The sequence below is a fragment of the Giraffa tippelskirchi genome, chromosome 8 (assembly GCF_054371585.1).
Source record: "Giraffa tippelskirchi isolate mGirTip1 chromosome 8, T2T-mGirTip1v1.2.pri, whole genome shotgun sequence".
NCBI classification, from domain to species: Eukaryota; Metazoa; Chordata; class Mammalia; order Artiodactyla; family Giraffidae; genus Giraffa; species Giraffa tippelskirchi.
This window is the reverse complement of record NC_137282.1, coordinates 157,630,414-157,644,052: the sequence shown is the minus strand read 5'-3', so window position 1 is coordinate 157,644,052 and position 13,639 is coordinate 157,630,414. Positions and strand designations below refer to the sequence as shown.

At 45.0% G+C, this 13,639-nt stretch overlaps 1 protein-coding gene across 22 annotated transcripts in view; it reads right to left on the bottom strand.

The window, feature by feature from the left end:
* Positions 1 to 13,639, bottom strand: part of NEDD9 (neural precursor cell expressed, developmentally down-regulated 9) — a 288,025-nt gene that overhangs the window by 179,159 nt on the left and 95,227 nt on the right. For 6 of the 22 annotated variants that reach the window (XM_081523808.1, XM_081523803.1, XM_081523819.1 and 3 more), the window contains one exon: positions 2,540 to 2,913. The exons of 13 other annotated variants lie outside the window; for them this stretch is intronic. The gene's annotated coding sequence lies outside the window, so the exon portion shown is untranslated. Of the gene's footprint in view, positions 1 to 2,539; positions 2,914 to 8,904; positions 9,084 to 9,200; positions 9,376 to 13,639 lie in introns of those variants that run through there. 3 more of the 22 variants (XM_081523822.1, XM_081523821.1, XM_081523812.1) reach the window with 2 other exon arrangements.

Here is a 13,639-nt window from a genome sequence, read left to right as displayed (position 1 = left end):
TCCAATACTTTGGCCACCTCATGCGAAGAGTTGACTCATTGGAAAAGACCCTAATGCTGGGTAGGATTGGGGGCAGGAGGAGAAGGGGACGACAGAGGATGAGATGGTTGGATGGCATCACTGACTTGATGGACATGGGTTTGGGTAGACTCCAGGAGTTGGTGATGGACAGAGAAGTCTGGCATGCTGCAATTTATGGGTTGCAAAGAGTCGGATACGACTGAGCGACTGAACTGAACTGACTGACTTTTTGGCAATTGTGAATATTGCTGTTATGAACAGGTGTGCATGTACTGATTTGAGCCCCTGTTTTTAGTTCTTTGGAGTGGAATGTAGGTAAGCATGGAATTGCTAGGATATGTGCTCATTCTGTGTTTAGCTTTTCAAGAAAGTACCTAGTCTTCTTAGAGAGCTCACACTCCTCTCGCTGTTTAAATGTTAGGATTTCTTAAGGTTCCATCCTAAGCCACCCCCTCTTTTCTCATTTGATGTTCTCTCTCAAAAATATTTCATCCAAACTCATGGCACCAATTAGCATGTATATACTAAGGATCTCTAGACCTTTGCTCTGAGCTCTAGTCCAGCATGTCAACGGCCTGGCTGACATCTGCCCCTGATGTGTCCAAGGCCCTCCAAAATCCAAGAGAACTCATCCAGGCCTGGATGTTCATCAACCCTTCTAGTCTCAGTGAGCAGCATCAACATCCACTCGGAAGCCCCAACCAGGACACCGGGGGTCCCCTTCAACCCTGACCCTGGTATCTCCTTTCCTGTCTGCCCCCAAGTCCTGCTGATTGTCCTTTCTCGATGCCTCTCTATTTGTCTATTTTGTCTATCATCTCTCTATTTTGTCTCCACTGTGAATCCTCACTAGACACCCTTGTCTTGACTTCCACTGATGTCCTTGCTTGGATGACTTCATCAGCCTTCTAACCGGTCTCCCTGTCTGTGGGTGTGGCCCCTCCCATCCATTCTCCACACGGAAGCAAAAGGGATTCCTTAAAAACGCACATCAGACGACAACACTCCAAGTTTCTCCACTAATTTTAGAATGACCAGCATCTTCAGTGCCGCCTCTTTGTCTGGACCCCTGTTGAGCCACTCCACTCTTTCCTCTGGCCACACCTTAATTTAGCCAGACAATTCAGGTCTCCCACCTGGCACCAGCCAATGCTTTGCCTTGCGCCCGCCTATCCTTTTCCAGTTCTCCTGGTCCCCAGGAGTGGAAACCTCGCTGACTCCCAGCAGATCAGGCTCCTCTGCTATGTGCTCTGGTCCTCATCACGTTTGTGTAATGATTAATCAACGTCTGCCTCTCCCCGGGACTGCAAGCTTTTGTAGGGGGGAGGGCAGGGCAACGTCAGTTTTGCTCCATCTTACTGAAGTTTTGACTTAAAAGTGGTTTCCACACCGTGACTACTCACTAGACACTTGTTCGATAATTTAGTGAACTAGTTCACGAGAAACAGTGGCGCTCTCACATGAAATGGCTCTCACCCTGCCCTGTCCACCGCTCCCCTCTGCTCCATTCTTAGAACAGGAATGTCCAAAACATAAGCAAACCTGGGAGGAAACAGAACCTAGGAGGAAGACCGTTTGGCTGGTTGCCAGGGCTCTGTCATGGATGATCCTACCTCACACTCACTTCTGGATGGGAAACCAGTTTCTGGAGGGAAGGGTAGGGCTCTCCAAGCAGGAGTTGAAAGGACTGGAGCCCCCCGGCCCTCACTTCTGATCACTAGCATGGGGATCAGCCTGCTCCCCAACCTCCTGGCAGCTTTAGACAGCACCTGACCCGTTTAGAAGGGCTTTACCCCTTTTGAGTTGTGTGTGTTTTCATTTCGAAGTATTAATAAATTCAGCAGGATAAAAAGGTGGCCTCCAGTTCTTTGAGGAAGAAAGGCAATTGAACGAACAAACACGTTAAATGAATTAATGTAAACAGAGAAAAGCAAGGATGGAGCTGTTGGGGGGCCCAGTGTGGACACGAAGAACACTGCCCTTTGTCTCCAAACCCCTTAGAGGGGATGCTAACCGCCGGTTCGGCGCAGAGTCTAGACACTGAGTGATTCTCAGTCACCACTTCCCGTCCCTCAGTCATTCCCACAGAGGCTGAACACCCCGTTATAAATGACTCGGATCCATCATCAGTTGTAAGTGACAGCCCACACTTAGAGGGTCTGAAATAATTTAGGAAAAGTAAAAGCTCATGGTCATTGCAGGGGAAATGCTCTGATGGCAGGAAGGGGGAGGAGCCACGTCCTTTACATGCAGGAAGCACCCACCCAGGAAGATTTGAAATGTAGAACCGCATCGATTTGAAGCTGTCCATAAGCCAGCGTCTCCAGGTCAACCTGCAGGAGACCAGGAGCCACTCACTGCCCCTCGGCATGTGGCGTCCCTCCCAGCAGCAGCAGATGAGGGTGCCCACGGCGGGGAGCAGCACCGGCTGTGTGACACCAGCTCAGGAAGTCAGAGTCTGAGCCAGCCTGCCGCCCGTCCCTCCCCTCAGGCCACAGCAAGAGTCGGGGGAACTCACCCGGGGCGGAACCAAGGTGGTGGGGCCCTCTGGGCCCCCTGGCGTCCTCGCCCTCCCTTTGGGCAGGCAGGCTGGAGGTGGCAGCTCAGTCCTGCCTCATGGCCGTGCTGCTCCCTGGCTGCGGCCGCCAGACCCGCTCCTGAAGGCAGCTGTGAGCACGGCCCCACCGAGCGACCCCACGCGTAGACGGCCAGTGGCGAGCCTCTGTGTTTTTCCTTCCGGTTGCTGAGAAGTGATGTTGTCTCAGTTCATTTCCTTTCTGTGCGCCTTTTTTTTTTTTTTTTTTTTCTCTCTCTCTCCTGTCAGACCTCCTGATACACTGAGTTGATCGTATAGCAACAGGTGAGCCATCTAGTTCTGATCTCCACTGTTTGCTGTTTTGAGAAAGAGAGGTGATCTTTAGGTTATTGGTGCCATGAAATTCTGTGGAATAGCCTTTCTAAGTGGCACAAGCACCTTTTTAGGCTGCACTGAGGCAAAAATTAGGCTATTTAAGAACTATCAATTTAGGATTTTGCGGTTTTATCAGCTCAATACATTCTGTTTTTCAGTTGCTAAGTCGTGTCCAACTATTTGCGACCCTGTGGATGGCAGCACACCAGGCTTCCCTGTCCTTCACTATCTTCTGAGGTTTGCTCAAACTCACGTCCTTCGAGCCGGTGATGCTATCCAACCATTTTATACTCTCTCTCCCCCTTCTCCTTCCGCCTTCAGTCTTTCCCAGAATCTGGGTGTTTTCCAATGAGTTGACTTTCTGCATCAGGTGGTCAAAGTGTTGGAGCTTCACTTCAGCATCAGCTCTTCCAATGAATATTCAGGGTTGATTACCTTTAGGATGGACTGGTTTAATTTCCTTGCAGTCCAAGAGACTCTCAAGAGTCTTCTCCAGCATCACAGTTTGAAAGCATCGATTCATCAATATGTTCTCAAGAGTTCTACTATAAATCGACAGGAAACATCCTTTCATTTGACAAATATTTACTGAACCTGTTCTCTGTGCTGGGGGCTAGGTACCCAAACAGACCATTCTTATTTACAATGTGATACAGAAACCCCCAGATGGCTCAGTGGTAAAGAATCTGCCTGCCAATGCAGGAGATGCAGGTTCAATCCCTGGGTTGGAAAGATTCCCCTGGAGAAGGAACTGACAACCCAGTCCAGTATTCTTGCCTGGAAAATCCCACGAACAGAGGAGCCTGGTGGGCTACAGTCCATGGAATGGCAAGAGTCGGACACAACTGACTGATTGGGCACACAGAAACCTAGATCTGATTACGTGAAAGGGAATCTGAAAGTATTTCATCCCCAATCCGTGTCTTCTTCCACCTGGGCAGCTGAGTAATAGACAAGGGGACGTGCTCTGAGACTGACCACCTGGGTTTGCATCTTGACTTTACTCTTCAAACACTTTTGATCTTTCTGTGCCTTGACTCCCTCATCTGTAAAATGGAAATAATCAAAGGACTGCAGTGAGAATTGAAGGGGTTAGTATACGCAGAGTATTCAAGGAGCACCTGGCATAATAAATAAGTAAGCAGCGTTATGTGTGCTTACCATTATTAATTAGTGGCAAACTATATGTAAGTTCAGTCCTTTACTTTTCTCCTTTTTTGCCCCACTTCCCACCCCTTGCTAGTGCCTAGCAGATGACTTGGCAGAGAGGATTAAGAGGGGAGAGGAAGATGGTTTGAATAATCAAAACTCTGAAATGATCACGGTGTCTGTTGTTTCTGCTCCTGCCTGCTCCATCTCTGAGGCAAGGATAGGGCTGTCCTTGACCTTCCCCTCATCTTCACAGTCTGCTCCTGTTGTCTGGTACACTCTTGTGACTTCTGTTTTGTTGTTGTTTTGTTTCAATTTCCTGTACTACTTCTCTGAAACTCAGATCCATGTCGTTTATTTTTAAACATCTAGCTTGCCTGAATGAGAATAAGGAATCCTCTGCCCATAAGCAGATGCTATGTTTAAACAGAGAAATACTCAGCTCAATCTCTTAGCCAACTGGGACTTAGAAATACAGCAACAAGAAGGTCTTTATTAATCTTTATACGTGTACACATCAGCATTAATTTTTATACATTTTAGCGGTCTTCGTGGTACAAATATCATCAAGCTACTCCATTTTTTCCCCTTGTCTCTCTCTCTCCTTAAAAAAATATTCTTGAGTATGTGCTATATATTGGGACCTGCTCCAGATCTGAGGTAGAATTATTCTACACTTACTTATTATTGTAAGTGAAGAGTTTTCATAACAAATCAGTAGAGGAAGAGGAGAAGCACAGACAGCAAATAATTTTTTCAAAATGCTTCTTCATGCATTTCCATATCATTAAAATACCTTATCAATAAAATAGTATTTCTGTAGTAGATGTCCATGCCATATAAATTCAAATGCTAAATCTTAGGAACATGCTTTACAGTTATATAATATATAACCTGAAGATTAATGCCATTGAGTTGTTTCTGTAAGTCAATGACACCTTAGATATACTAAGACAAATCTAAGCTTGGGCTTCTTTTAAATAAAGTCCTTGAGTTTGGCGACTTGACTATCCTTAACTCTGTCATTTCATTTGCATTCACATGGTTTCCCTTCCCACTCTGAGCTGCCTGAACCCCCACTGCTGAGCTCTGCAGGACACAGAGAAGTCACATCTGTCAAGGCAAAGTAAGGAGCTCCGACTTTGTCCAAAGACAGATCAGCTTTGTTTTAGAAAAACATGCTAAATACTTTTCCTATTTGGAAAGATAGAAGTTTTCTGTGTCTGTTTTCCTACTTACAGTCTGAGACTGTCTTCTTTTTTTCATTTGTTTTCCTCTGTTTTGATTAGTGGCAGGTTATGCCACATGTCAAAATTTTGACAAACCACAGATGGCTGTGAAAAAAACCAAACAAATGTTATTTCTAATCACTGTATCCAGTGAAGACTGTGTTTACATTTTCCTCTTTATGTAAACAGTCTTCTTGGCTGCTTTAATTAGCTTCTTTGTGCCATCTCGCCTGGAATCTCAGCGCCATAGAATGGTTTATAACTACCTGTTAGGCAGTAGCCAACCTCCAAGCAACTGTTTTGAATCTGTCATGGATGTCTTGTCCAAGGAGGATGAAAAGTTTTAAAAAAATCTATGGTCAAGACGTGCCTCTGTGTGTGTGTGTGTGTGTGTGTGTGTCTGTGTCTGTGTGTATTTATGATTCCATTGGCTTGACTCATTTCCCTCCATGACTGAACACAGTATTAGCCATGGGGAGTCAGCTGCCCACTGAGGAATTTAAATGAATATGCTCAGGAGTTGGTTTGGCAGGTTTTATGAGCAGAGTTGTCTAGTATTAGAACGTATGCCTCCTCCCTTCTTCGGACTGAGGGTTAGTCTTGTGGTTTTCATTTTCAGATGAAGAAATCAGACCTCAGAAGGATCCAGATCATTTATCCATTCAGTAACTATGGTGGTCCTGCAAACTCCCCCGAGTGCCCCTGCACCTTGTTGAAGCATCGGTTCACAAGACACAGGGCCTGTCCTCAGAAAACTCGTAGCAGACTGCGGATATTAGTGAGATCACTGTTCCCATTAATTGGTTCACTCACAATATTAAAAGCATTTATGGAACAAGTGCTATGATAAATAAAAAATGAATGAAAATCTACTCCTTCCCTAAGAGAAATTATAGTCTAGTAGGTATGATGTACTCACTCCAGTATTCTTGCCTGGAAGACTCCATGGACAGAGGAGCCTGGTGGGCTACAGTCTATGCGGTCACAAAGAGTGAGCCACCTTCCTTCACTTTTAGGTATGACAAAATGAACCTTATTCACCTTCCTCTTTTGTTCTCTTGCTGCTTATAACCCTCCTTTTCTCTGTCCTGTAACAGGATATTCTTGTCTTCCATCTCTTCTACTCTGCTGGTGCATCAGCCAAGCCCTGGTGTGTGGCACTGTTACGTGACCAGAACCCCACAGAAAGCTACTTCAGCAATCCGTTAATGTCATTTCAGCAATCCGGTAATGTTGATTTCCTTGTTTTTGTTCTTCTGGGTGTTCACTCACTTCCAGCCCCAAGTAGAAGTTCAATCTACTTACTTTCTCTCATGCCTCAGAGCTACCCAGACTCGCTGGGGCAAGTTAACAAAGGCAACATTGTTTCTGGCAAATTCTCTCCCAATAACCTCAACCGAGGCCCTTCTACAGCTCATGAACCTTCCTACTCGTCTCCTCCTGACTATCTGTCACGTCTTCTTCCCAAGCTTTCCTCATTCTCCAGAGCTCTGGGCCCTGCCCTCAGGTCCACCTTGTGGGGGTGAGATGCCGTGGCGAGCTCTCTCATTATCCCTCATGATCTCTGCAGAACCTCACTCCTTTACCCATCCAGCTTCTCATCCTCTGCTCATTCTTCCATCCTTTGAGTTCTGCTTTCAGGCATTCCCATTGGATTAATAAAAATGTTTATCATTAGGAGGAAAATGACATTTTCAGAGATGAGACCATTCTTCCGGCTCACAGAACAGTTGTTTGAAGAAACATAGGCCCCACAAAGAGCAAAAGGAAGGAAGACTGAATTCTTTCTAAGAGAGAACTGATGACAAACATGAAAGATTCTGATTTATTGGAGGCATTCACTGTGTTTAAGCATCTGGCAAACCAACCTTTCTCCATGACTGACAACTTAGTCACCTACTCCACTAGATGACAGCCACCTTGGACTTTCCAAAAAATAATTAGGAAAATCTTGTTAGTACTGATTTTGCCATAATTTTTAAGTTAATTTAAAAAACATACAACTAGGACTTCCCTGCTGGTACAGTGGATAGCGGGCTTCCCTCGTGGCTCAGATGGTAAGGAATCCACCTGCAGTGCAGGAGACCTGGGTTTTATCCCTGGGTTGGAAAGATCCCCTGGAGGAAGGCCTGGCAACCCATTCTAGTATTTTTGCCTGGAGAATCCTCATGAACAGAGGAGCCTATCGGAAGGAATCTACCTGGCAATGCAGGGCTTAGTTGCTGGTCTGGGAGGATTCCACATGGTGAGGAGCAACTAAGCCCAATGCATCACAACTACTGAGCCCATGTGCTGCAACTACTGAAGCCCATGTGCTTAGAGCCTGTGCTCCGCAACAAGAGAAGCCATAGCAATGAGAAGGCAGCATACTGCAAAGAGAAGTCCATGACTGCAATAAGGAGTGGCCCCTGTACTCTGCAACTAGAGAAAGCCCCCAGCCAAGAAAACACAGTGCAGCTAAAATTTTTTTAAAAAACAAACAAAAATAAAAAATTAACTGAAATTAGGGCTGATGGTTGGAAAGCATTTTAGTTTTACCAGCAATGTTAGTTTTTTTTTTTTTAATAAATCAATGTAAAATATGCAGCTAATACATTGATATTGTAAAAAACTAACACTGCAGGTAAAACTAAAATGCTTTCTGACCATCAGCCCTCATTTCAGTTCGCTCCTCGGCTTTGCCCACAGGGAACCCTTGCTATCTGTTCAGTATGTGTTCTTCCACGACATGTGCCAGGCGTTTGTGTGAATATACGTAACCACTCTCAGTTTTCAATATGGACATGTGCAACCTCACCCTGAGCGTGCTCTTCTACACAAACAGAACACAAGACTGAAACCGTCACAATTAAGCTCAGTTTCTGAAGGAACTGTACAAACTGCTGTTCTGGTTTCACATGAAATAGGACTTTGAAAACAACATCTTATTCATGAGAATGTACGGAATAAAATTACCCTGCTGTCTTCAATGCCTAAAGAGATTAGACAGCTCTGTCTATCTGACTTTGGATCATTTGTTTTCTAAATACACAGAGAGGTGGGTTTACCTCCAGCTGGTTTGCCCCTGAGTAGAGATTCCCAGATCAGATACCAAAGGTTGGTCAGTCATTTGATAAAGTGATTTTTCTGGATTTTCCTTCCTGCCTACACAATCACTTAACCAAAAGATCAAGTACAATCATGTGACTCCTGAGGTAGGTCTGCCGCCCTGATCATGACCCAGTCCCAGGGAGGGACTGCCGTGTGTTAGGATCATTTATGGACCCTTTTTTTCTCTACAATGGCTGGTTCTTTTTCTTTCCTTTTCCTTGAACATCTCCTTCTTCTGACTTTAGAGCAGCCTCTATGTCACCATCCCATACTGAGAGAATCCTACTCTAAAGACTTAGAAATATTTTTTACTTAATCCTGGTGCTTAAAACACTAGCTTGTCTGTTTGTTTTCCCCTTTAGTTTTTACATAATTATTTACTCTAAGACAATAGAAATTCTGAGAAGAAACCCAACTCTTCCCTCCTCTATCTTTACCACCACTTTTCCTGTTATATCAGCAAAAGCCTCGTGCCCGCAGTCTCGTAGGAACCCTAATACTTACTGCCTTCCTGATACTATCCTTCTTATGGGGCCTCCTTCCTTTGACGCTCAGCTTTCCTGAAAGAGTCGTCTACCCCGTGTGCCTTCACTCCCGCATGGTCCAAGCCCTTCTTCCTCACTGCGTTCCTGCCATTGTGCCCTCTGCATGCAATAGTCCCTGCGACTGTCACCCATGGCGTCCTAGAGGGCGAAACCAAAAGCCATCACAACGACTTGCCTCTGCTGCATTCACAATGGCCCATCACTTCTCTCCTCTGAGACCCTCTAACGGGGGGGACCCTGCTCATCTCGGTTCACCTCCTTCACGGTTCAGCACACCTCCCCTGCTTATTGCCGCCGCCGTCTCACCACCGGATCTCACGTGTTTTCACGGCGCTTCTCTCTGGATGGGTTCCTCTATTCTCATGTAGATCTGGGGCAAACCTCGCCTCCTGACTCTCCATGAACGTTGTGGGGCGACTAAATCCACGTGCTGCAATGGAAACCCTGTGCAGCCAAAAAACCCAAAACACAACAAACAAAAAAAAACAAGGAAAAATACCTCCCACCTACTCCCCGTTGCCTACAAATGAAATGACTTGGTGGGTGAGTCGAGACCCACGTGCTCTTCTCAGATTCTTTCCTGTTATCCGCACCCAGAGTCACGCTCACGGCTTACTCCCTCTAGTTCATGTCTCCTCATGACTTGGGGCTTGTAAAGCCTGCTCCCCACCCAGAATGCTCTTCCTCCTTCTCTTTTCGTCAACACCCTTCAGGACTGCTCCCCCCTGGACAGAGAATCTTTCCCCCATTCTCTGCCCCTAAAACTACTATTATTATGCTCATCACATAGGATCACCATGCCTGCCTCCTTGGACTTCCAGGCTCCCGATGGTGAGGAACTGTGGCTTATTCATTTTGGAGACCAAACCAAACATTTTGCAAGGTGGTCTGTAGACGTCTTGCATCAAAATCACCCACCAGGTGGTTAAATATAGATCCTCAGGCCCCGCCCTTGAATTGCTGAATCAGTTTCTCTGGAGAGTGGAACCCTCCCAGGTAATTCTTACACACACGGGCATTTGGGGACAGGGTTACAATATCCAACAAATATCTGATGAATAAAGACGTGATGAAAAGAGCTAAGATGTCTACTCCTGAAATCTGCTCTATTTCCGTCATTCCTCTGGGGTGTATTTTGGCCGGAGGCATGTCCAGGGAATTTGGCTCAGCCACGGATCAAAGTGACCTAATGGGAACAGCTTTGCATTATTTTCTAATCAGGCCAAGCAAAGCACCTATTGTCCTGTCCAAATGCCAAATTAGGTTTAGGGCCATTCAAAGCCCTGAAGATCGTTGGTCATGATAAGGCTTGAGAAATTCTTGCTCAAGTGAGTACTGGTATTGCGGGTGTGCTCTGCATTTTTACCTCACCAAAGCCAAGTTCCTTTGCTTAAGTGGGTCACAAGTACCTTCCAAGGAGTCTTGCTGTCTCATTTGCTGCACTTATCACCAGCATTGGTAACTCTAATACCAGTTAATAGTCCTCCCTTGCAGACATTGGGTAGGTTGTGAATCAGCCTAAGAGTTTTTAGACTTTAGGTGAGGCTGATGGGTTGTGGACATCACCAGATGGTCAACACCGAAATCAGGTTGATTATATTCTTTGTAGCCAAAGATGGAGAAGCTCTATACAGTCAGCAAAAACAAGACCAGGAGCAGACTGTGGCTCAGATCATGAACTGCTTATTGCCAAATTCAGACTTAAATTGAAGAAAGTAGGGAAAACCACTAGACCATTCAGGTATGACCTAGATCAAATCCCTTATGAGTATACAGTGGAAGTGACAAATAGATTTAAGGGACTAGACCTGATAGACAGAGTGCCTGATGAACTATGGACAGAGGTTCGTGACATTGTACAGGAGACAGGGATCAAGAAAATCCCCATGGAAAAGAAATGCAAAAAAGCAAAATGGCTGTCTGAGGAGGCCTTACAGATAGCTGGGAAGAGAAGAGAAGCGAAAAGCAAAGGAGAAAAGGAAAGATATTCCCATCTGAATGCAGAGTTCCAAAGAATAGCAAGGAGAGATAAGAAAGCCTTCCTCAGCGATCAGTGCAAAGAAATAGAGGAAAACAACAGATTGGGAAAGACTAGAGACCTCTCCAAGAAAATTAGAGATACCAAAGGAACATTTCATGCAAAGATAGGCTCGATAAAGGACAGAAATGGTATGGACCTAACAGAAGCAGAAGATATTAAGAAGAGGTGGCAAGAATACACAGAAGAACTGTACAAAAAAGATCTTCACGACCCAGATAATCACGATGGTGTGATCACTCACCTAGAGCCAGACATCCTGGAATGTGAAGTCAAGTGGGCCTTAGAAAGCATCACTACGAACAAAGCTAGTGGAGGTGATGGAATTCCAGTTGAGCTATTTCAAATCCTCAAAGGTGATGCTGTGAAAGTGCTGCACTCAATATGCCAGCAAATTTGGAAAACTCAGCAGTGGCCACAGGACTGGAAAAGGTCAGTTTTCGTTCCAATCCCAAAGAAAGGCAATGCCAAAGAATGCTCAAACTACCGCACAATTGCACTCATCTCACATGCTAGCAAAGTAATGCTCAAAATTCTCCAAGCCAGGCTTCAGCAATACGTGAACCGTGAACTTCCAGATGTTCAAGCTGGTTTTAGAAAAGGCAGAGGAACCAGAGATCAAATTGCAAACATCCGCTGGATCATCGAAAAAGCAAGAGAGTTCCAGAAAAACATCTATTTCTGCTTTATTGACTATGCCAAAGCCTTTGACTGTGTGGATCACAATAAACTGTGGAAAATTCTGAAAGAGATGGGAATACCAGACCATCTGACCTGTCTCTTGAGAAACCTGTATGCAGGTTAGGAAGCAACAGTTAGAACTGGACATGGAACAACAGACTGGTTCCCAATAGGAAAAGGAGTACGTCAAGGCTGTATATTGTCACCCTGCTTATTTAACTTATATGCAGAGTACATCATGAGAAACGCTGGGCTGGAAGAAACACAAGCTGGAATCAAGATTGCCGGGAGAAATATCAATAACCTCAGATATGCGGATGACACCACCCTTATGGCAGAAAGTGAAGAAGAACTAAAAAGCCTCTTGATGAAGGTGAAGGAGGAGAGTGAAAAAGTTGGCTTAAAGCTCAACGTTCAGAAAACTAAGATCATGGCATCTGGTCCCATCACTCCATGGGAAATAGATGGGGAAACAGTGGAAACAGTGTCAGACTTTACTTTTTTGGGCTCCAGAATCACTGCTGATGGTGACTGCAGCCATGAAATTAAAAGACGCTTACTCCTTGGAAGGAAGGTTATGGCCAACCTAGATAGCATGTTTAAAAGCAGAGACATTACTTTGCCAACAAAAGTCCGTCTAGTCAAGACTATGGCTTTTCCAGTGGTCATGTATGGATGTGAGAGTTGGACGGTGAAGAAAGCTGAGCGCCGCAGAATTGATGCTTTTGAACTGTGGTGTTGGAGAAGACTCTTGAGAGTCCCTTGGACTGAAGGAGATCCAATCAATCCATCCTAAAAGAGATCAATCCTGGGTGTTCACTGGAAGGTTTGATGTTGAAGCTGAAGCTCCAGTACTTTGGCCACCTCATGCGAAGGGTTGACTCATTGGAAAAGACCCTAATGCTGGGTAGGATTGGGGGTGGGAGGAGAAGGGGACAACAGAGGATGAGATGGTTGGATGGCATCACCGACTCGATGAACATGGGTTTGGGTAGACTCCGGGAGTTGGTGATGGACAGGGAGGCCTGGCGTGCTGCAATTCATGGGGTCGCAGAGAGTCGGACACGACTGAGCGACTGAACTGAACTGAACTGATGGGTTGTGAAGTCAGAGTCTCCTTTTAAATTTCTTCAGTAGATTTTGAGCTCTATCAACACGACCTTGAGCTCTGCCACAATGCACTATACCAGGCCCAACGAAGACTAAAATATATGCATTATCTAAATGAGTGGTATACAAAGTACCCTCAACAAATGTTTGCTGAACTTACTATTTACCAAATAAATCTTACTAAAAGTATACAAAATAATTTCTTTATAACACAAGGAACATATACTCATTTTTGAACACAGAAAAAGTAAATAATTAAAAAAGGTAACATAACCCGTGTTACACTGGAATGTGTGATTCTTTTAAATGTTTTCCCATATATATGTAGAGCAATATTATAGTGTATTAGTTTAGTACTGTTGCTGTAACAAATCACCACAAAATTAATTGCTTAAGACAAAAATACATTTATTATCTTGTAGTTCTGGAGGTTAGAAGTTCAACACGGGTCTCCCGGGCTAGTTATCACATTGGTAGGGCTGCATTGTTTTGGAAGGTTTAGGGGAGAGTCTGTTTCCTTGCCTTTTTCTGCTTCTAGAAGTTGCCCATATTCCTTGACTCCTGGCCCCTTCCTCCATCTTCAAGGCCAGTAATGGTGAATCTCTATAACTGTTCTATAGTTACCTCTCCCCTGACCTCAGCTGGGAAAAGTTCTCCAATTTGATTTTAAGGACTCATGTGACTAGCTTGGACTCTCATGGATAACACAGGAGTCCGATTCAAGGTCCTTAGCTTTATCAGACTCACTAAATCCCTTTTGCCATGTAAAGTAATATAGGGCTTCCTGGATGGCTCAGTGGTAAAGAATCTGCCTGCCAAAGCAGGATACATGAGTTTGACCCCTGGGTCAGGAAGATCCCTTGGA